The following is a 25,303-nucleotide window of genomic DNA, read 5'->3' as shown; positions in this document are numbered from 1 at the left end:
AAAATCAAAAGCGTTACAGACAAGCAAAAGTTAAGAGAATTCAGCACCACCAAACCAGCTTTACAACAAATGCTAAAGGAACTTCTCTAGTCAGGAAACACAAGAGAAGGAAAAGACCTTCAAAAACAAACCCGAAACAATTAAGAAAATGGTAATAGGAACATACATATCTATAATTACCTTAAATGGAAATGGATTAAATTCTCCAACCAAAAGACATAGACTGGCTGAATGGATACAAAAACAAGACCTGTATATATACTGTTTCCAAGACACCCACTTCAGGCCTAGGCACACATACAGACTGAAAGTGAGGGGATGGAAAAATATATTCCATGCAAATGGAAATCAAAAGAAACCTGGAGTAGCAATTCTTATATCAGACAAAATAAACTTTAAAATAAAGACTATTACAAGAGAAAAAGAACACTAGGACACTACATAATGATCAAAGGATAAATCCAAGAAGAAGATATAACAATTGTAAATATTTATGCACCCAATATAGGAGCACCTCAGTACGTAAGGCAAGTGCTAACAGCCATAAAGGAGAAACTGACAGTAACACAATAATAGTAGGGGACTTTAACACCCCACTTTCACCAATGGACGGATCATCCAAACAGAAAATAAATAAGGAAACACAAGCTTTAAATGATACATTAAACAAGATGGACTTAATGGATGTTTATAGGACATTCCATCCCAAAACAACAGAATACACTTTCTTCTCAAGTGCTCATGGAACATTCTCCAGGATAGATCATATCTTGGGTCACAAATCAAGTCTTGGTAAATTTAAGAAAATTGAAATCATATCAAGTATCTTTTCTGACCACAGTGCTATAAGACTAGATATCAATTACAGGAAAAAAACTGAAAAAATACAGACACACGGAGGCTAAACAGTACATACTAAATAACCAAGAGATCACTGAAGAAATCAAAGAGGAAATCAAAAAATACCTAAAAACAAATGACAGTGAAAACACGGTGACCCAAACCCTATGGGATGCAGCAAAAGCAGTTCTAAGAAGAAAGTTTATAGCAAACAATCCTACCTCAAGAAGCAAGAAAAATCTCAAATAAACAACCTAACCTTACAGGTAAAGCAATTAGAGAAGGAAGAACGAAATAAACCCAAAGTTAGCAGAAGAAAAGTAATCATAAAAATCAGATCAGAGGGGCCTCCCTGGTGGCGCAGTGGTTGAGAGTCCGCCTGCTGATGCAGGGGATACGGGTTCGTGCCCCGGTCTGGGAGGATCCCATATGCCGCGGAGTGGCTGGGCCCGTGAGCCATGGCCGCTGAGCCTGCGCATCCAGAGCCTGTGCTCCGCAACGGGAGAGGCCACAACAGTGAGAGGCCCGCGTACCGCAAAAAAAAAAAAAAAAAAAAAAAAAAAAAAAAAAAAAAAAAATCAGATCAGAAATAAATGAAAAAGAAATGAAGGAAACAATAGCAAAGATCAATAAAACTAAAAGCTTTTTCTTCAAGAAGATAAACAAAATTCATAAACCACTCACCAGACTCATCTAGAAAAAAAGGGAGAAGACTCAAATCAACAGAATTATCTATATCTATCATCATCCAAAAATCTACAAACAGTAAATGCTGGAGAGGGTGTGGAGAAAGGGAACCCTCTTGCACTCTTGGTGGGAATGTAAATTGATACAGCCACTATGGGGAACAGTACAGAGGTTCCTTAAAAAACTAAAAATAGAATTACCATATGACCCAGCAATCCCACTACTGGGCATATACCCTGAGAAAACCATAATTCAAAAAGAGTCATGTACCACAATGCTCATTCCAGCACTATTTACAATAGCCAGGACATGGAAGCAACCTAAGTGTCCATCAACAGATGAATGGATAAAGAAGATGTGGCACATATATACAATGGAATATTACTCAGCAGTAAAAAAAAATGAAATTGAGTAGTGAGATGGATGGACCTAGTGTCTGTCATACAGAGTGAAGTAAGTCAGAAAGAGAAAAACAAATACCATATGCTAACACATATATATGGAATCTAAAAAAAAAAAAAATGGTTCTGAAGAACCTAGGGGCAGGATAGGAATAAAGACGCAGACGTAGAGAATGGACTTGAGGACATGGGGTGGGGGAAGGGTAAACTTGGACGAAGTGAGAGAGTAGCACTGACATATATACACTACCAAATGTAAAATAGATAGCTAGTGGGAAGCAGCTGCATCGCTAGGGAGATCAGCTCTGTGCTCTGTGACCACCTAGAGGGGTGGGATAGGGAGGATGGGAGGGAGACACAAGAGGGCGGGGATATGGGGATATATGTATATGTATAGCTAATTCACTTTGTTATACAGCAGAAACTAACACAACATTGTAAAGCAGTTATACTCCAATAAAGATGTTAAAAAACAAAAAAAGACTTGCTGTGCTAGATACAAAGAGGTGTGGCCCTCAACCAGGGTGGGGGGATGACAGCTAACACGAACATATTCTTCCTCTGTGTGGCTCACTCAGTCTCTCTGTAAGTACCTTCTAGAGAGGTATTATTGCATTATCCTTATTTTACAGATGAGAAATCTGAGGTACACCCAGATTAGGTCACTTGTCCACAGTAGTGACATGTCTGGGACTGGAATCCGGGTACTGAGATCACAAGGTTAAAGCCTACATTCAACAAGCAAAGAGTGTTTAAGTGCTAAACGTCATATGGTCCTAAATTTAGGTCTCCTCTGACCTCCAGCCATTTTTCAGAAAATGTTCTCTTAACGATCACTCCATGAACAACTAGTGACCAACTCCATGGGCCTCTCTAGGCTCTCATTTTCCTCTGCCTCTCTGAAGCTTTTGAAACTCTTAAGCAAACTTCCTTCTTCAAATTCTTTCCTTCCTCAGGATCTGAGACACCAGCAGAGTAAGTTGAGAAACATCAGTGCAGTAGAGAAACTTGAACTTGAATGTGCAGTGGACAATAAGGAAAAACCAAAGAGCCTTGAGCAAGGGAGCAACAGGCTTAAAGCAGTCCCTTAGGAAGGTCAGCCTGGAGGGCCTTCAGGCCAGTCAGGCTGGGAGGGGTGAGGTGGGGAGCCACTCCAGGAAAGATCAGCCAGGCAGCTGTTACAGGGATCTGGGCATGGTCATGACACAACCTCCAGAAATGTTTATGCTCTAAGGGAGTTGATTCTCAGATGTACCATTAGAATACTCAGGACGCTATTTTTAAAAATCCTTGTGACATTCATTGCTCTTGTATTTCAAGAGAACCTGGGGGTCTATGGAGAACATGGGTTTTCAGATTACCCAATGTCCCTTTTGTCAGGATCTCCAGCAAAAATGTCTCTCGGCTCCTGCTTCTCCTAAGCAATTTTATTGTGTGCTATCAACTCTGAGTCCTACAAATGCACGTGTGTCCTCTTTGTAATGCCTGCTAGAAAACGAAGAAGGAAATGGGTGGCTCATGCAACTTCACAGCAGGTGTCCTCACCCAATCTTGGCTCCATCTGTCTTTTCTACTTGTATTCACCCCTTTGCCATATTTTCTCACTTATTTTGGAATTAATTTGTTTCACCATCCCATATGTATCTTTGAAAGATCCTTTAAAGAGTTTCTAGAATAGGGAAGGAGAGAGAACAAGAGAAATGAAATTTAAAAGGAAAGAATGTAATCCAAGTAAGATGACTCTAAGAAGACATTTTTGAGACAACTGAGGAAACTGGAAAATGGGTATTAGATTATAGTAAGGAATTATTATTAATTTTCCAGGTGAGATAATGGTATTGTAGTTATTTTTTAAAGTCCTTATCTGTTAGTAATTCATAATGAACTATTTATAAGTGAAATGTATAAGTGTCTGGGATTTGCTTCAAATTACTCCTGAAAAAAAAAAAAGAATGGATGGGCATCAGGGGAGAAAAACATAAAAACTATTTTTTTAATGTGGGAAAACTGTGAAGATAATGGCACTTCTTACAGCAATAATGTTTTTGAGAAAAGGCATGGACATTCTTAGAAAGTCACAGTCCACAGCTCCTTACCTGATTTGAGGGGGATTCTACTAAACTCTCTCATAAATGCATGAATGGTTTACATGGAGAGCGAATGTATTTGACCCACGTACTAAAGTTAATACAGGGCCCTAAATTTTAGATTTTAGTGAGGAAAACAGAGGAAAGGAACAGATACTTATTAAGCACTTAATTTATTCTAGGCTCTGTGCTCAGGGCCTTCACATGTATTATTTCCGTTTTTCCATCAACCTGGTTGGAGGAATATTCCCTACCTCCTTTCCATGCTTTCTCCTCTCCTTTTCCCTGAATAGATGGGTGGCAATTGGGTGGCTCACTGAATTGGGCAGTTTACCTTCCTTCTCCATGGGACATGTGAGGAAATGCCCAGTTCCTGATTCTGACCTGTTGGAAGCCATCACGGTTGGAAATTAAGGACCCCATTTTCCCTCAAACCCAAGAGAAAGACAACACTGAACCTTCTGGGCACAAAGAACAAGCCCACTGTGTGCCTGACACTGGGACAGGTATTTTAAACTCATTATCTCTACTGCTCACCATAGCCTTAGAGGGAGATATTAATATTCCTCTTTACATATGAAAAATGAGCCCCATGGAGGGTACATGACTTGCCCAAGGCACCACAGTCAGTTAATGGTAGGGCCAGTGCATGAATAAAGCTCTGAATTACTCCAAACCTCCTTTCTTTTTAAGATGCAAAAGCTTCTAGAATGTTCATTCTCATCATCTGTAAAATGGGTTGAATAATACCTTCCTTTCCTACCTAATAGGAATGCAGTGGGTGTCAAAATAAAGAAAGTAGCTTTTATTAGCACTAAAACGACACACGTAGTGATGAGTACTGCATGTATCCTCTGTAAGGCAAGACAATGCTCTGTGATCCACAAAAGGTATCCTACTGGTCACAGCCATTGGAATTCTTATACACATTCATGTGGCGAAAGAAAATTCCCTCCTGGACCTTCCAGGGAAGCAATATAATGTGAAGGTCAAGGGCACCAGCTGTGGAGTCAGACTCTGCCCTTACTGTCTGGGTGACCTTGAGCACCAGTTACTTAACCTCTCTATGACAGACAAATATAGAGCCTCTCTTATGGGCTGATTTAAGACTAAATGAGACATTACATGTGGAGCCCATAGGAAGTGTGAGTAGATGTTAGCAATAATTACGGGGATGCTAATAGCACTGCTGGGCTTTTCCTGTAGGTGAGACATTCGTCTCCAGTCATCTCAGTTTCCTCCTCCTTTCTGCTCTTCCCCAACTCCAGCTACAGCTCACAAATCTTGTCTTCATTCCTTTTCAATTTAGTGGTAATAGCAAGCCAACAGATCATTTTCAAAAACAATAACTTCATGATTACACGTAAGAGTTTGCTGCTTTTATATGTTAACCAGATTGAATTGTTCACTTCCCTTACATCCATTAAAAAGTGATGTATTTTTATATATTATTTTGCTGGACAGCAAAAATGCACATTTTTCTGTCCAACTCCATCAGTCATTTTGTCACTGAACTGATGAGATCCCCACTGGGGAGCTTAGTGGTGATTTACTCTGCACAAGTGTATCCAGCTTGGTTTCCAATGTATACACTGAGGATCCTCATGTCTACTAATCTGGAAAGGGATTTTGGCTCAATATTTGAGGAATTATTATCTATGAGGGACTGGACTAACAAAAGAACAAATTGTGGGGGACTGAGACAAAAATTCCAGAAAGCAAAGTAAGATTCATGGAGCAAATACTTAATAGGTCTTCAGTGTTGACTCTCATGAAATGTGCCTCCTGATTGAGAATAGAGCTCTGTTCCCTCCTTTCTCCAGAGAGTGCATGGGGACAAGGATGAATTTCTTATCTAGAAATTGTTGTATAAGAGTGTCAAAACTTCAGTGAAATCCTTGAGTGGGCCAAGAGATACATCTGGCCCAGCATCATTTGTGAAAGAACTGGAGGAAGCCAGTGGCCTTGCATGAGAAAATGGGAGAGGCTGGTGGGCAGCAGTAGGGTGAGCGTTCCTGAGAAAGAGCGAAAGAGCAAAGAGAAAAATTAAGAGAAGAGATAAAGGAGCCAGGGGACTTTTATCACCAGGAATGCCAGTCACTGTTCACTATAAGCCCCCTCCAATTCCCCCAAACATTCAGGAAAGTCTTACATAACTAAGTTCCTAAATGGGTTTTTGTTTTTGGAGGAAATCATGGAAAAGGATGCATTCTATGTTGGAGCCAATGGCAAAGGCAGAGACTAAGACAGAACAGAAAACAAGATGCAATGAAGACTGGAAGTAGATCAAACGTCATCATGAGATGTACACTCCTTGGACACTTGTACATATCTTGGTGTGGGTGTTGAGCTTTTCACAAGGTTTGAAATGGGAATGATCTACCCTTCAGGACAGCATGTCACCAGCAAATGTCTATGTTGCAACACCTTAGGTGGAAAAAACCTGCTGAAAATTTCACTGAAGCTTTGGTATTTCTTGCACAAAAATTTCCAGATAATGTTCACCTTTGTCCCTCCCCACTAGTGGTCACCTAAATCAACTTGTGTTTTTCAAAAATGGGGAAGAAAGAGAGTACTCATCCAGTAGTAGTGAGAATGCTGATAATGATCAGAGAGAGTGTTTACATAAATAATCAAATGATTCCAGCACTGTTGATTTTGCCATAAGCCTTCTTAATCTTAAATAAGAAAGCTGAGATGCAAAGAAGAAAAAAATGTCATCAAATTTACTCTGAAGAAAAACAAAGACACTTAAATAAAAGGAAACAATGGGATTTCTAAAGTAACCTCAGAAACTCGCAGAGCTGCCATCAGAAGTCCTTGATGAATTGTTCGAGTTGGATATGAGTTTTGTGTGAGGAAAGTCAAAAGGACAGTTTTTGCTAACGCCTGCCCCGGACTGATTTTGACAGCTGCTGGAAAAGCTCTACTGTTGGCTGGGAGTTAACTCACCGGATCCCACCTGCTGCTGTGGTCCAGTTAGTAATGAAGGATAAGGCAGACAGGGATGGACCTCAGACATTAAAAGTGTGAAAAACTCGGTCCCTTACCTGGACACTCAGGGGCTAAACATGTGATGTGAAGATAACAAATAATATAACTTTTTGCTGCCATAGGTAATAAATATGAAACTTAAGCCCTTGAAAATGGAAAAGTCTATACAATTTCCAAGTATTTTTAAAATTAGATTATTATAACTAAAGTTATTTTCCATATGGTAATCTTATTACTTAAAAAAATTTGGAAGGGTTGTCTTGGGTTTCCTTACACATTACATGGCTTATGTTTTATACCTGTGAGGTCATAGCTGTGAAATATCCCCCTTTGACAACTTGACTATGATGTATGCTGTTATAATTCAGTAGCTCATGATGCTTTTTCAGCTGGATGAAAAGTTCATTCCATTCCATCACTGCTGATATCATCTTCATTTCCATTTCATCCATGAAATGCAAAAAGCTAGAGATTTGGAAACACCATTTGGAACCAGTTGCAAAAGTAGAGATTGATAAGATGGTAAGAGAAATGAAGAACACAGGCACGTTATATATCCCGATACTAATAATTAAAATGTCTTGCATTAATTATGGTTGGCTCAAGTCTTTGATAGGATAAAATAAGAATCTCAGTTACAGGCAGAACTTGAAGGAGCTGCTGCTGATATTTGAAATACAAATATTGGCTCAATATCCCTCCTTTCTCATGTATTTGCTTCAGTACCTCCAGTACCACCATGGTTGGCCTCCAATCGTAGTTTACTCAGATATACGGAAAGAATAATGGTGGAGCATCCCTGCAAGCAGTGAACATCTTAGGAATATACAACAGAGGATGGCAGTTGGCAAATATCACTGGAAAATCTGTTCATATCTATGTGTCTAGTGAAAATAATTTGAGGTAACCTCAAATTATTATTTTGAACCAGAGAAAAAGAAATATATGCTGAGATAGTTATCGCGGCTTCATTTATAATAGTGAAAAAAATAGAGACAGTCCAATGGGGGTTGGATTAAATAAATGGTTAAATACACTACTCTATAGCTATACAATAAAACATAGCACTGTCATAAAATGCATGCCTTAGAAGAATACCTACTGAAAAAAAGAAATGCTTGTTATCTTTTATATTTTGTAAAAAAGTTATTATATTTTGTAATTGTATACAAAACTGCATACAACTGAAATCCAAATTTGAGATATACATATATTGACAAAGCTATACTAAAATGAATAATTTTTTGTAATCATCCAAAAGCTTTACAAGAAACACCTAAGAAAACGTAAAATGCTAAAGGCATCATTTTTCCTCATGATTTGATGAATTTTAAAATGTATACCAACTGGACTTTCGAGCTTTAGAAAGCTGACCACACAAGCTGGAATTTTCCTTTAATCAACATTAATGGAAAATCACCAGGAGAAGAGAAATACTAATGAACAACCATATCTGCCTCACGACAATGAGTAGAAGCACTCACCATCAGTCTCAGTTCTAGAAACATCAAACAATATTTGGGCTCCTTTTTTACATGGCAGAGGTTTTTGTTTGTTTGTTTGTTTTTCCCCCTTCTTAGGACACAGGAAATTAAACTTTTAAGAAAGGCACACATTTTAGAGTACTTTCTGTAAATATAAAAATCCAGTTCCAGCAGGAAGGAAATAGGCCCCCCTTGGCCTAAAGCACTAATTGATAACCATGTGTTTCTCGGGAGGTTCTGATTCTCTGGTTGAAAACTTCTGTAACGACAGCACGTGAGAGTCCAGCTAAGCCAGGCAACGCCCTTACTTGAAGGGTACTTATCCATCTTCTCCATCATCTCAGAGCTGACTGCCCTTCCTCCCGCCTCTTCAAGCCACTGGCAAACTTAGCTCCACCACAGGATGGGAACCCGGTGAAACCCGGTGATCGTGATACGTAGCAGGCGCTAAGGGCCTGAATCAATCTATATGTACTTGTGAGTGTAGAGTCTCCTTAGGGATTAGATTAGAAAAGGACAAGGTAAGAAAGGGCTGGACTAAGGAACAACAGGTACTTCCAAGAGGTAGATCAGGGGTGTCCTCAGAAAGAGGAGAGGAATCCCACCAACATTCCCTTAACTTCTGGGGTTTATGTAGCGTGGGTTTGATCCACGTGCTCCTCTAATCCTGTAGTCAGGCTCTAGGTGTAATTGATGTGAGATGGTCTAACAGATTTAACATTTTCTAATGAAGAGAATCACTCTGGGCAAAAGGAATGGACATTTGTGGGGTATACACTATGTGCTAGGTGGTAAGGGGAGGACAAGAAAGACAGTCTCGTCCTTGTGAGACATGCAACACAAACGTGGTCTGACTTGCATTTCCATGTGGGGCCCTCCCATCTCTTCTGGACCCCCAGCTTCCACAGCTTCCCTCTTCAATCTCCCACCGGCTCTGAACCCAGTGAAGAGTGGCCCATGAGCTAGAGCTCTTTTTTTAATCTGCCCCCACTAGAACCTCCAAAGCTGCTTCCTTGTGTAGCAGTAATGCTGGACGAGAAATCTGGTCAACAGTCTGATGACTAAGAGGTATTCAAAAGTTTTTACTGATGACAAAACAGAAGCTCAAGGAGCTTGAACTACTTGCTCAGTGGCTCATAATGGCTCAGATGAAACCCCATGACTCATTACTTATGTGGTACATCTGCTATGTGGCCTTAACATGAAGAACTCCATGAAACCCAGAGTTTTAGCCCAAAGGAATGGGATATTTCCTAAGGTAAATTCTCAAGCATTTAGGTTCCCACATGAAAAAGAGATTTTTGGATTAATGGACTTTTTGGCCTTTTATTACACCACCTAATCCAACCCTACCTATACTTAAGACTAAACTTGGCCTCTAAGAATTTAGAATTTGCTTTTAGGCACAAAACCTGTATATAGTAAATCAAGTGACTTAGAAGATGTGTGCAGTGATGGAAGGGAATGGAACTAACAGTTGGGAACCTTCTTCTACTATCTCCCAACTGTGTGACTTTGGGCATGAAAGCAAGGTAGACTTGCTTTGATATGGAAGAAGGAGAGCTAATGTAAATTATGACTAGCACAGAACATGAATTTTATCCAGTAACACCTTATTGTTCACTCAAACAGATGTGAACACCCAGTGATGCATGACTGGGGCCAGCTCTGCACCTGTGGATATAGAGGTCTTGCATTTCTTAGCACCTTCATTTTCACATGGAGGCATCTTACAGTACCATCCTTATCCTCAGGTGCTCTTTCCTCCCTAGCTTTTCATTCTTTGGATCTTGAAGTCTCTGTCTTTGCCATATATTCAAGTGGCTTAAACTCCTGGTTGAAACCCTCTCCTATTAGATCTGGACATCTTCAGAAAGATACCTTAAAACAGCCTGTGTCTATTCCCCTGGGAGATGCTGGCTTTTACTGATTCCATAGCCTCCTTTCGTTGTCTTCCACTACTTTGGGTAGAAAATATTCGTGTACAATTTTATTTCTTTATAAAATACATTTTAACTCTAGAAATAGAGTTACAAGATGTAGAAAACAAACTTCTGGTTACCAAGGGGGTAAGGGTGGGTGGAGGGATAAATGAGGAGATTGACATTGACATATACACACTACTATATATAAAATAGATGACACATAAGAACCTACTGTATAGCACCGGGAACTCAATATTCTATAATGGCCTATAAAAAGAGTGGATACATATATATGTATAACTGGTTCACTTTGCTGTATACCTGAAACTAACACAACATTGTAAATCAACTATACTCCAATAAAAATTTAAAAAAGAAAACACATAATGTAAAATATCTCATCTTAACCATTTATAATAAATATAATAAACCATTTATAATAAAATAAAATAAAATACATTTCCAAGTTGCTAATGCTTACCTTTCTGTTTAAAAAAGTAATACACATTCACTGTAGAAAAGCCAGAAAACAGAGAAGAGAATAGAGAAAAATAATAATTTCCTATAATCCCATATCCCAGAGAATACCACTGTTAATATTTTGGTGTATATCCTTTCAGTCTATTTTTCTCTGCATATAGCATACAATTAACTTGGTTGGAATACACTTTTATACCACACATGGATTTAGGGACATTCATTCACACACTGTTTTTGGTTGCTTTAGACCAATATTTAAACCTATTGTAGCAATTTTCTTAATATATGCAAGAGGGGGGTAAAATTGGACCTTGAAAATAGCATAACTTCCCTGAACCTCAGGTTCTTCATCAATAAAGTAGAAGGTAAACAATGCTGATCTGCAAGATCCCCAACATGATTCTTTAAAAATAAAATATGAACTTGGAAGGACATCTTCCCTCCCTGGGTTCTGCCACAGAACCTCAACCGTAAGCACCAAGGTTCTACCTAACAATTCCAAGAACAAGAATTTGGGGCCTATTGTAAACGTGGACCCAAGTGACCTAAGAAACCAAGACTGGCACAATTTTGCTCTCAGTGTGTAAAGAATGAATAGATCCAGACAAGTGAATAATTGGTACCAAAGAAACTAACTCCTGCCATTTTAGATGTCTTATATTGCATCTTTCTGGAACACCAATTTCACTTTTCACTTAATTACAATAGGTAGAGTGAAGCATAGCTTGGTTTCCTTTGAAACAGGAGTTTTCCTCTAGAAGGATGCACTTCTATATTGTCAGTGGTTTTTTGGTTTTTCGGTTTCCCTTACTTCAATAAATCCTTCTGATGGTGTTGACTATCCTTGTTTCAGGTGGGTTCCTGACTTTCTGTTCTCCTTGCTTAGCATTATATTCTTTTTATTTAAACTATCTCCCAACCAACCTTGTTTTGTCTTTTCGTCTTATTTTGAAAAGGCTTCAGAATCTTGCCAATTAAAACATTTGTCTGTCACTAGGCATTTTACTCTGTATGAAGCTTGAGGACAACTTTTGAGCAACCATCTTTTCCCTCTTCAGTACTAACAGCAGACCTTTTCTGTTTTTTTTCAGAACTTTGGGAAATGTTTAAGCTGAGAATGGATAGAGGAAGTGAGTATGGACCTTAATTCTTTTTTCCAAGGTTTAAAATCTTCAAAGTGTACCTACAAACCAGTAGAAAAAATTTTCCCTGAAAGTAGACCCTTTCTCCAGTACAATATTTAAATATGATGTCACTTTGATGAAAATGCCCCAGTATGAATTTACAGGTATGATTACTCAATTTAGCTTTTGTTTTAACTTTTTAAAGGCAGGTTAGGGGAAGATTACTTGAAAGAAAATGATGGATACATAAAAACATCTCTAGTTTCCAGGGCTGACACTGAATGAAGGTGGATGAGATGGGACCCGAATCTTTCCACCATTAGAAGCACTCTTTGATGGAGAACCATATGCAAAAACCAAACCAAAACAAAACAAATGAACCTAGACACAGACCTCACACCCTGAACAAGAAAGAACTCAAAATGGATCAAAGACCTAAATGTAAAATGCAAAACCTTTTTTAAAATAAGAAGATAGGCTCATAATACAAAACTTTTAAATTTCTGGAGGAAAACAGGAGCTCATCTGCATGGCCTTGGATTTGGTGGTGAGTTTTTGCATATAACACCAAAAACATGATCCATGAAATGAAACATGGATAAGTTGGACTTTATTGAAGTTAAAATCTTTTGCTCTATAAAAGACACTATTAGGAAAATCAAAAGATAAGCCACAGACTGATAAAGAACTTGTAGCCAAACTACACAAAGAACTCTTAAAACTCAACAATAAGGAAACAAGCAGCCTAATTTTAAAATGAGCAAAAGATCTGAAACAGATACCTCACCATAGGAGATGTACAGACAGTAGATAACAATATGAAAAGAGGGGCAACATCATTTGTCTTTAGGGAATTATAAATTAAAACAACGACAAGATACCACCCCACACATATTAGAATGGCTAAAATCCAAACAACTGACCATATACCAGTTGTTGGTGAGGATGCCGAGCCACAGAAACTTTCATTCGTTATTGGTGGGAAGGCAAAATGGCGCAACTACTTCGGTAGACAGTTTGGCGGCTTCTTACAAAGCTGAACACAGTCTTACCATATAACCCGTGAATTGTGCTCCTACGTATATACACAAAGGATTTGAAAGCTTATTTCACACAAAAAGCCTGCATACACACACAAAAAAATTTAAAGCACATGTATTCACAAAATGGGTAACAGGTGAGCACTTAGGACTACTTTGGGAGCAAATGAGGGTGAAAGTGAGAGAGAGAAGTAGAAAGGGTCTGACTACAGGACCCAGCCCCAGGAGAAGGGCATACATGGCCCAGGGGAGAAAACAAGAACTAAGTTCCGAGGGTGCTACCAGAAGGGCATGTGGGTACATGATAAGGGGAGGAGGTGGGAAAATACAGTTCAGAATGAAAGCCTCCCTGAAAATTCTTCTGGACAGACCTTGTTCTATGCAATGACCTCTCCCCTTTAGACCCAGTCTCTGTTATCAAAAGACTAGAAACGTTGGGCTCTTTCAAGAAAAATGACTACAGTCACATTTTCTTAGAAAAACAGTTTAGATTTGCTCCTTTTAGAGCCAGAATATTGTTTAAACGACAGCATGGGATGTACTTTCAGCCCTTTCCATATTCTATACACTTCTACCTCTTTGGAGCCAGATGCTAAATTGTTTCCAGCCAGTTAATAATGGTTGTGGTAGTGAAGCTCCCAGAGGACCCAAAGAAGGAAACCTGCCTGCATTTCCAGGGCTCTGTTCCATGTGTTGGCTGCTGGGTGGATTTGGATTAGTCAAATAAAGGGAGGAAATAAGGCATGGAAGTCAATTAGTTTACTGTATAACCCAAGCAGGCAATCCCCCAGGTTACAACCTGCTCATCAGCATGCTTGTGCTTCCACCAGCACGCCTGTAAATGCTTGCAATTTGCAGTCACTTTAGTTTAACTGCAAAGATCAGACTGAGTCAAACAACAAGATGAGGGCCCCAAGAGAGCATTCCATGCAGTGCCATTGATTACATTTCTGTTTCTTCGGTCATCGAGGCTATCAACAATCACCCTTTGAGGACCTGGTTGATGGGAAGTGACATGCTAGGTGCTGCAGGAGGTACAAAGATGAGTTAGTCAAGAGCTCTGCCTCAAGGGAACGCCCAGAATAAGGCTTAAGATGAGACATGAACATGTATAAATGTAACAACCTAACATACTTCACTTTTAGGTTAGTTAGTATGTAGTAATAATAGCTGTCATTTACTGATCTCTCACCTTGTGCCATGCGTTCTTGCTGATCATCGCAGCCACCTTGCTAAGCATGTCACATATATTTCATAGATAGGGAAGCTTAAACTCATTGACGTTACATGGTTTTGAACTCTAAAGCAAGTGCTCTTGACACAACAACACAGCAACTCTGGTCCATCTATCTCCCATGAGATGGTCAAATAAAGTGTAAGTGTCTTGGGGGCCAAAAGGAGGGAGAGAGAGTCTCATGCCGGAGGAACTAGGAAGACTTGTGTGTCTAAACTGTGCCTTGAAAGATTAGTAGGTTTTGACCTGAGGATACGGGAGAGGGAGGGAAGATGTGGGACAGGGAAGATCTGCTAGGGGGAAGGAAGCCTGGAAAAAAGATGTTGTCCCTGGGGAAAGCCTAGGACCTGGGGAGGGAAGCATTATCTCAGGTACCGGAAGTGGAGTGATGAGGAAGCTGCAGAGGTAGGAGAGGCAAGTGATGGGAGCCTTGAATAACAGACCAGGATTTGAGAATACCTTAAAAAAGCAACGAGAGGTCACTCAGGATTTTTGAGAAGGGGAGTAACCCAGTCAAAGCCCGGTTTCAGAGAGCGGGGAACGGTGCAACAGGAGATGGGGAGAGCAGGGATGAAGCCACGGCATGTCCTCAGGTGAAACAGTCAGTGCTGTGGGATGGAGAGAAGGGGACGGCTGCAAAGGCATTTAAGGAGATAGAATCCCCTGGACTGAGTCACCAACATGAGTGGCAAAAGGAGGGGACAGAAATCTAACAGTCCTTTGGTGCCTGCATAACTGGGAGGATAACAGATACTAAATTAGCCTCTAAATTGGATCATTGACACTTTCTCAATTGTTGGTTCTCAGATTGTTTTGACATGTGGGCCCAAAGACACTATTTAAATGGGCCCAAAGACACGAATCTCCATACTCTTGCTTACTACAAAAAGAAAAAGATTTAAAAAATGAGGCTACTATTATGAGAGTTAATGAAAAGACATAAAACTCTAAAAAGTTAACTCATGCCCAAAGCAATAGACTTGGACACTGTGAAACTCTTAAAAAAAATATACAATATGCCAGCTTGGGACCATCTGGAGAACCCCAGGATGACTAGTGGATCCACACCTCCACTGGAGAGCCCTCAATATTATTTACCCGGGCAGGGGGCTGGTTACAGCTAACTTGAATTCATCTAATAATTCTGACTGTGGGCTACCATGTGCCACATTCTGTGCTCAATGCTAAGGAGAGCCTTTTCTGACCAATTTCCTCTTCACATATTTCAGCCCCACAGCCTCCTCTCTGAAGCCTCCCAACCCCACCTCTTCCCAACACATATTTCAAATAGGACAAAGTGCTGTTCCTACTTTATTCAAGCCAAAGAGACAGAATCTCTGTCACATTCAGACCTTCACCAACCAACGGCCTCCCACATATCATCTCTCGCCCACCTTTCTATGTGTATTTATGACACTGATCTTGGGAGCCCCGTGCTCCTATTTTATGATTTCCCAGCCTTTCTATTGCCTGTACCAGCCCACAGTGTCCACAGTAGAGCCAAGCAGGGCTACAAGTCTGGCAGACCCCTCACTGGAGTTCAGCTTTTGCAGCCTTGTCCTGATTTAATCTGCAAACCAATTTGCTACTTAACTTCCCCAAGCCCTTATCAACGTTTTAGATTTCAATGTGCCTTTTCTAGGCTGAATATCTGTGTTTTCAATTATGTCACCCTAGGTGAATTACCCTTCCATTGTTCAAGGTCAAACCTCCAGTTGTTATTTCCTGCCCATGCAGCTAGTCCCTTTCCCCTCCATCCCTTTGGGGCAGTTTCTCAATTGTCACTGGTGTTCTGAGATCCTATCTCTATCATGTTTCATCTGTAAATTTAATTATGAAGCTATGCCCCATTTGGCTTCATTTTATTCCATGGTACAAAAGTTTATTATGCATCCATTCTCCACAAGGAATCCAAAGATATACTAGACATGCCCTTCTGCAGCTATATGAAAATGAAGTCCCTAAAAGGAGCTAGGTGGGCCTAATCTCATTCACATTGTTGAGTCCCCTCATCTGATCAGTAGACCCCTCTCATCCTGCACTCAGATTTCTACCCACAGAGGACTATTCCTTCTAGCACAAGCATTTAAGAAATGGTTTTTAAAGCAGAAAGGGGAAGGCAGAAGGAGAAAGGGGAAGGCAGATGCAGAAAGGCTAAGTCAGAGCAGTTCTAGAAAACAATCACTAACTCAAGTCTTCCCAGAGAGCCCTGCCCTGCCTTCCTACCCCACGTTCAGTCGGGGTCCAAATGCACTTCCAAGTTTGCAGGTCCAGGTCCTGAGCAAAGGCATAACTGGCTCCCCTGCTCACACTTGGGGTCCTATTGCCTGAGTTCAACTTTTCCCTTTGTTCTCCCACACTGCCTACCTTATCCCTTCTACAGAGGGGAGCATCCCCAAGTATATCTTTGGGGGGGGCAAGGCACCCCTCTGTATCCTACATACAGAGGCAGCATGCACGGCCCAGCCACATAGCTCACCTGTTACCCCAATGATGAATCCTTTCCAGACCCTTCAGTCTGGACCCTTCCATTGTATTCCAGGCAAGTTTGATGGCTCCAGTAGCCCTTTGCTTATGGTGCTATCACTTAATTCATGCAGGCTGTCTGCCTGTCTAGCACTGTCTGCCTTGTAAGCAGAAACTGGGAGCAGGACCCACTAGTATATCAGTTATCTTTGTGTCTTCTCCTTGCCCAGCACAGGCAGGTGTTTACTGAATGACCCCTCAAACAAACATTAGAGAATATAAATGATCTTTTCAGACACTGTTTTGTCTCATTAACCAACTGCTTTTCATTGAGTCATTGGTTTTCAATTTTTTTTAAATTTTTACTGGAGTATAGTTGCTTTACAATGTAGTGTTAGTTTCTGCTGTATGGCAGAGTGAATCAGTTTTATGTATACATATATACCCTCTTTCTTAGATTTCCTTCCCATTTAGGTCACCACAAAGCATTGAGTAGAGTTCCTTGTGCTATACAGTAGGTTCTCATTAGTTATCGTCAATTTGTTTGTTTGTTTGTTTTTGCGGTACGCGGGCCTCTCACTGCTGTGGCCTCTCCCGTTGCGGAGCACAGGCTCCGGACGCGCAGGCTCAGCGGCCATGGCTCACGGGCCCAGCCACTCCGCAGCACGTGGGATCTTCCCGGACCTGGGCACGAACCCGCGTCCCCTGCATCGGCAGGCGGACTCTCAACCACTGCGCCACCAGGGAAGCCCCGTCAATTTGTTTTTAACGAACAGAATCCCTACTTCGAACAAAGTCTTATTTGGAAGACCCACCTCCCCAGTATATGAAACGGTAATGGTGGAGCTCTTCTTGTTCACATAAACTGGAGAGCCCCCCACCCCAGAGCTCTAACAGCACCTACTTGCACCCACCAACCTAAAGTTTTCAATCCACTTCCCTCCACATATATAAGTTTTTCACTTCTTTCAAGGCCCAGGCCAAGTCCTTCTTCCCTCATGAAGACTTCTCTCTGATCATCGTATCCGTGGTGGGTGTTGCTTGTTTCTGAATTCCTGGAGGTCCCATTGTCTGCCTTACTCTTTGGGCGTATACTTAGTTTGAACCAATGAACATTCACATCCACTGAGGCTTGCTAAAGGCCAAGTGATGTGCTTTAAATACATTATCCCATTTAATCCTCAGGGCGATCCTGTGAAGTAGATGCTATGATTATCTTGCTTACTGATGAGGAAATAGAAGCTCCGAGAGATTTAGCAATCTGCCAAGGTCACACAGCTATTCACTAGCAGTGCCAGGATTTAAACCATGAGCTACCTGATTCATTGTTTCCTGTTTTAATGTGCCATTATTTTATCTCTCCAACTAGATTGTAAGGCGAAGTGTAGAAACTGCATCTCTACTTCTTTCTCTCTCTGCCCCATCCTTAATACAGTGTTTTACCCTGAGGAAGTGTATAATTAATAATTTTTCTGAGCTTCCTTTGTTCCCTGCAGTATATTGCATAGTTCTTCACCTATTCCTCCTCTAACATCTATCTGGGTAGAGGCTGCCAGCTTCAGAATAGGCTATGATCTCACCTCTTTATTCCTAGAGGAACATTCTATTTCTGAAGCTTGCAAAGACAGGTTTTCACTGCTGAAAATATTAGGCACTGCTTCCAAAGGCTGGAAGCTAAGCGGGAGTTTCACAGGAGGAAAAAAACAACAGTGATCTCCTCAAATGGTGTGGGGAGGCTCAAGGCAGGAAGTCGAAGGTACCGTTGGAGCAGCTCCAGGGAGAAGGGAAAGTGGAGAGGAAAAAGACACTATTTAGATTTTTACCACTTGGGACCCTATCCCCAATTTAACTTTTGGATAAAATCTTAAAAACAGCCAAGTAGTAAAAGTCCTGTTCTCCATGAACTCTGACCCCTCTGCCTGTTTGGGATATCACTGAGAAAGGCTACATTTTGTGCACAGCAGCCCTGAGGGGATACCCAGTGGCCCAGGTTGGGTGATTGACTGGGGGAAGCCCCAGGGGCACGCCACCCTCCCTGCACCTGTGCTCTGAATAAACAGAGGGCTGCCTTCTGCAGGGGCCCCTTCCTGACCACCCCCAGCCCTTCTCGGGCCTCACCCCTCGGGCCCCCTTACTAGAAAATTAACCACAGGTTTAAAATGAAAGAGAAGATGATGGCTACATGAGCCCGAAGTGTACGCAAATTGAACTACAGGATGAGCAGAAAACAAACAAGGCCTTAATAAAATAGGCACCTCTCTAGGCTAATACTAGGATCAATTCCCTCTTAAATTTCAGTTTTATGTCCTTACTACAGCATATGTAACAATAGTGCTGAAATGCCAGGTGGTTAAGCACACTTTAATTTTAATGTTTTGATTTGAATAGTTGAGGAGTTAATTCAATGATTTCAATAGAAGTCTCATTTGTCTTGAAGTATTTGCTTCAAATACCTGTCTCTTCTTTGGAAATATGATAAACAGTCTTCAATGCCTGATATATTTATAAAATACATGGATAACCAATAAAATTTCCTCTTTAATGACTTTTGCAAAAGGCAAATGAGGACAGGAGTGACATTTTTGAAAACAAAACATATGCACACATGCACACATACAAGCAGAATGTGCTTTGAGAAAGAAAAGCAGGGGCCAGATGACAGCACGGTTCCGGGATGTTCAGACAGTTGTACTTTCTGACAGAGACAAATAAATATTTGTTTTCAGAACCAAAATGTATCTTATTATGCACTGATGAAAGTTACTATTGTTATAATATATACAAAAATTAAAAAAAAACACACTCAGTTTAAGTGCTGAATTGAAAATGTTTAGTGTTTTCTATCAATTTCCTGATTCTCCTAAGATCTGAGTCATATGGATAGCTGTTCACCCTCCTATTCTCTTTTCCCTCTGATAAAAAAAAAATGGAACAGATAATGCAAAATACAGAATAAAAACACATAGCTTGAAGGAAAGTTGTTTGTGGAGAGAGAGAATCAATAAATTAATGAATATACAAATAAATAAACCCAATAGCAGAAGCCACCACAAGGAAAGTCAAGAGACAAAAACAATCCAGAAAAAAATTGTGAATTATCAATAGAGAACAGTATGGAGGTTCCTTAAAAAACTAAAATAGAGCTACCATATGATCCTGCAATCCCACTCCTGGGCATATATCTGGAGAAAAAACATAATTCAAAAAGATACATGCACCTCCAATGTTCATAGCAGCATTATTTACAATAGCCAAGACATGGAAGCAACCTAAGTGACTATCGACAGATGAATGGATAAAGATGTGGTATATATATACAATGGAATATTACTCAGCCATAAAAAAGAATGAAATAATGCCATTTGCAGCAAGATGGATGGACCTAGACGTTATTATACTAAGTGAAGTAAGCCAGAAAGAGACAGACAAATATCATATGATATTGCTTATATGTGGAATCTAAAAAGAATGATACAAATGAACTTATTTACAAGGCAGAAATAGACTCACAGACATAGAAAACAAACTTATGGTTACCAAAGGGGAGGGGGGAGGGATATATTAGGAGTTTGGGATTAAAATATACACATTACTATATATAAAATAGATAACCAACAAGGACCTACTGTATAGCACAGGAAGCTATACTCAACATCTTGTAATAACCTATAATGGAAGAGAATGTAAAAAAAGAATATATATATATTTAACTTAATCACTTTGCTGTACACCTGAAACTAACAAAACATTGTAAACCAACTATATTTCAATAAAAATTTTTAAAATTGTGAATTATATCAGAAAGGGTTCATTTCCTTTATATATAAAGGGTACCAACAAATCAATAAGAAAAATTCCAATAATCCAATGTAAAAAAAATGAGCAAAACAGATGAACAATTCACAGAAAGGAACTAAATATGGCCCTGCATATTTAGTATGAGAAGATATTCACTTTTATTCAAATGGGAAAAATGAAAAAGAATAATTCTATATTCTGGGAAAATGGGGAAATAGACTGATGGGGGTAAAAAGGTATACAACTTCTATGGAGGACAATTTAACCAAATCTGTCAAAATTGCAAATGCATTTATTCTTTGACCCAGCAATCACAATTCTAAGAATTTCTCCTATGTATATTATTTTACACATGTGAAATGACATGTGTACAAAGTTATTTACTATAACACTGCAATAGCAAAAAGTATTTTAAAAATCCAAGTGGCAGGCAACAGGGGGCTAAACAAATTATGGTACAGCTCCACAATTCTTTATCTGAAACCCTAGGGTTTGATGTGGTTTGCATGTCAGAATGTTTTGAAATTCAGAAAGTTAATACAGTGCAGGTACTATATATTATGTAACACCCCAGAGGGTTCTCAGGCGACACTCAGTAATCAAATCCATTAATATTTCTGTGGAAGCACTATGAATATTCACACAAAGTGGGAGAAACAACTCATGTCAATTCGAATTATGTTTTTCCAGCAAAATGAGTTTGCCACAAACTTAGGAAGACTTTTGGTTTCAGGTTTTTTTCTTTTTTAAGTTAGAAATTACAGGTAGGAGACTGTAGGCATGCCATCCATACCCTGGAATACCACAGAGCTGTAAATAAATAAAAACACAGTTTCTGCACTCAACAATCTCCAAGGTACTCTAAGTAAAAAAAAAAAACAAACCTGTGTGTACAAAAGCGGGGGACAGCATAAAGTATGTTCAGTAGTTTCCCTTTATCTGCAGGGGGTAACTACCAAGACCCCCAGTGGATACCTGAAAGCACAGAAAGTGCCAAACCCTTTATATACTGTTTTTCTCTACACATACACACTCATGATAAATTTAATTTATCAATCAGGCACAGTAAGAGATTAACAATAACTAATAATAAAATAGAACAATTATAACCATATAATGTAATAACAGTTATGTGAATGTGGTCTCTATCTCAAAACATCTTATTGCACAGATTTAATGCCTTTTCCATCCTCGGTAAGCACTTGTCACACACTGTGGCAATAACTTGCAGTTCGAGGAGCGACAGTAAAACTAGCATGAATTTCTTTTTCCTTCTCCACAATTTCAGGGTTAGCCACCTCAGCATCAGATTTTTCTTTCTTTCCTTAATAGGTCAAGAACTTTCACCTTTTCACGTAAAGGAAGCACTTTATCTCTGGAATTTCCGAATTGCCAGTATCACTACGCCTGTGCTTTGAGCCATTATTAGGTAAAATGCAGGTTACTTGAACACAATCACTGTAATACCAAGATGGTTAACTTAATAACCTAGACGGCTACTAAGTGATTAACAGGCAGGATACGCTGGACAAAGGGATGATTCACATCCCAGGTGGGACAGAGAGGGTAGGAGAGAGATTTCATCACAATACTCAGAATGGCGCACAATTTAAAACTTAAGAATTTTTCACTTCTGGAATTTTCCATTTAATATTTTCAGACCTCTGTTGACCCCGAGTAATTGAAACCATGGAAAGCAAAACCGCGGATAAGTGGGACTATTGTATGTATTTGCTTTTGTAAGCCAAAGATAGCTCTGAAAAGACTACATTTATTTCTGGAGAGAGAAACTAAGGGGACTTTAGGAACTATGGTTGAGAGACAGACTTCACTGTGTATGTTTACATACCTCTCCTATGCAAATATATTACCAAATCAGAGCAAATAAAAAACATTTACACTTCAATTGCTAAACATAATGTGCATATGGATTACCAGTGGATGCTCAGGCTTCATCCTTGTATGGAAGTTCCTCACGGTACCAAGTATTAAGTACCAGGTATGGGTCAGGCACTAAGCTAGGTGCATTGCCCAGATTATAGCTGCGCATGTGAGGTAGGCATGAATATCCCCATTTTAGAGAGAAGGAAACTAAGTTTCAGTCAGAACCATACAACAGTAAGTGAGAGAACTGGGATTCATACCCAAGGCTACCTGAGCCTGAGTGCTATGGCACAAAAGAACATTGGAAAATAAGAAGAAGATGGTTATCTATTGAGAACATATGTGGAATTTATGACCAGACAACGATTCTTTTCTTGAGCACAATATTTCGGACATTTGAAATCCTGCTCTGCTCTAACTCCTCTGGGCATTGTTAATGATATGGCACCAGGGAAGCCTGCAGAGCAAGGGTCTGTGCCCTGGGTATGGGTTGGGGAGGGCAACTTCTCCATCACAAAGAGCTAAAGCCCTGTAGGGTCCAGTGTGGACATGTCTGCCCACAATGGACAAGTAGTCTGGTCAGAGAATGCACTGTCCTCTTCTCCAGATTGCTCATTAGCACTGGCTGGGGAGGAAGGGGCAGGAAGGTGCTATGGACTGAGTGTTCTTGTCCCCTCAAAACTCAGATGTTGAAATCCTAATCCCCAGTGTGATGGTATATGGAGATGGGGTCTTTGGGAGGTAATTAGGTTTAGATGAGGTTATGAGGATGGACCCCTCATGATGAGATTAGCGCCCTTATAAGACGAGACTTGAGAGAGCTTGCTTCCTCTCCCTGCTCTCCACCATGTGAGGGTACAACAAGAAGATGGCCATCTGCAAACCAGAAAGTGGGTCCTCACCAGACACTGGGTCTGCTGGCACCTTGACCTTGGACTTCCCAACCTCCAGAACTGTGAGAAATAATTATTAGTTATTTCTGCCTGTTATGGCAGCCCAAGATGACTCTATCTCTGGAAAGGATCACTTCTGGTCTGAAGGACTGTATATTTGAAAGTACAGTTTGCAATTAATCAAAACTGACCAATACCAATTACATTTATCTTTTCAGTCATTATTCCCTTTGTTCTGTGATTGAAAGAAGCAAAGTAGAACAGTATAGACACTTTTCTCAGGATCAAGTACATCTGGACCCATTGATGTGGGAAAAACTGATGGAATCAGTGCCAGCTCCAAAACAACCAGGGTCTCTCCCTTCCCAGAACCTCAAAAGGCCACAGGCACATCTCCCAGTCTCATGTCCCCACCCTCCAGGAACAGAAACCAGATGGGAGTCCTTGAAAATTAAGCTGACCATTAACCAATGACTTCAGAAGAATTAAGGAAGTGATGAGTTCTAACAACTGACACGGATTTGGGGCTGGACTTCTCGGGTGACCAACTGCCTCTGTTTGTTCTAGGACTGTCCAAGTTTTAGCACTGAAAATTCCATTCTAAGAGACCCATCAGTACTGGATAAATAAGGATGACTGGTCACCCTGCCTAGATTTCAATTCCAGCTCCACCACTTCTTAGCTTAGCTTTTGCCCTCACTGATTGCACATAGTAGGCTCATAATAAATATTTATTACATGAATGCATAACTTCTTCTCAGACAGGCCTATTCAGGGTTGCTGGAAGGAGTTTGTATTTTCACTTTCTCTTAATTATTTGCAAAGGAGCTAAATCTTAGTAGCTAATGCTAAGGTTCCTAGCATACTGCTTACTTATGATGAGATTTCCTGAGACTATAAAATGAAGCAATTACTGAGAAGATAGAAGCTTCTTCTTCTTTGGCAGGTATTTGTGGTCCTGAATCTGTGGGTAGCTTGAACACAAAAACGCATGCGTTAGTCATAAATCGGTCAGTGCTCTGGACACCTGAAGACTTGAGAGGCTGCAGCGTGGCTTGGAAGGCTGCTTCTGCAGAGGAGTTTGCACAGCCGTGCACATGTACACTCAGTCACTTCCCTGCTCTCCTGTACAAACCTGCCTGCGTTCTGGGGACCTACCAGGACACATGGGCCCACCTGCCTGCTGGGTTCTACTCCAGCCAAGTCCCAAGTCAATGTCAGAGCCCATGCTGAACCACAGACCTCAAGACACACAGGGAAGCCCTGCAAAAGTCTCTACTCCTGGCACTGCTTAACCAGCAACATATGTTTTTTGGCTAAAAGGTGTTTAAATGAAATCATTTTTTCCATATTACTTTGAAAAGTTTATTTCATCAGCATGAAAATGTTTAATAATATTATTTGGGGGTTTTACAAAAAAGAAATCACCATTTCGAAGATGTTACTTTTTGATTAAATTAGGGAAAAGAGCACGGTGATATTTAACCCTTTCCTCAAAGGATGCAAGTGACTTGGGCTTTAGATGAACAGTGCTTTGGGAATCAAACAGCACCAATGTCTGTGCTAAATAGAGAAAGGGAGGCTGGTTCCCTACACTGCACGGGTGTAAAGTGATGTGCTTGGTTCAGTCTGAGTGATGACTGTAAGAAAATAGAGCAGCCTCCACACCCCACCTCTGCTGCCCAGTCAGCTTTGCAAGGTCACTGATGTGCCACCAGGAAACTATGTGCCAGTGATATCTCCCCATGGCTGGCAGATTCTGGAACTATCACAGCCCTTTCCCCAGAGAGCCACATTCCCTAGAGGGGGCAAACACTTCGATGGAAAAGCTCTAGGAACCCCCGGAAGGCTGGGCTAGGGAATTCAGCCTCCAGCTTCCCTTTTTATTCAGCAGAAAGCAGCCCTCTCTGATAGTTTTCACCCCCAGCAACAAAATCAGACTGCTCCAAGCTGCAGTCCTGAACAG

This window comes from Hyperoodon ampullatus (genome assembly GCF_949752795.1).
Source record: "Hyperoodon ampullatus genome assembly, chromosome: 16".
In the NCBI taxonomy this organism is placed as follows: Eukaryota; Metazoa; Chordata; class Mammalia; order Artiodactyla; family Ziphiidae; genus Hyperoodon; species Hyperoodon ampullatus.
Note: the sequence above shows the minus strand (reverse complement) of the source record.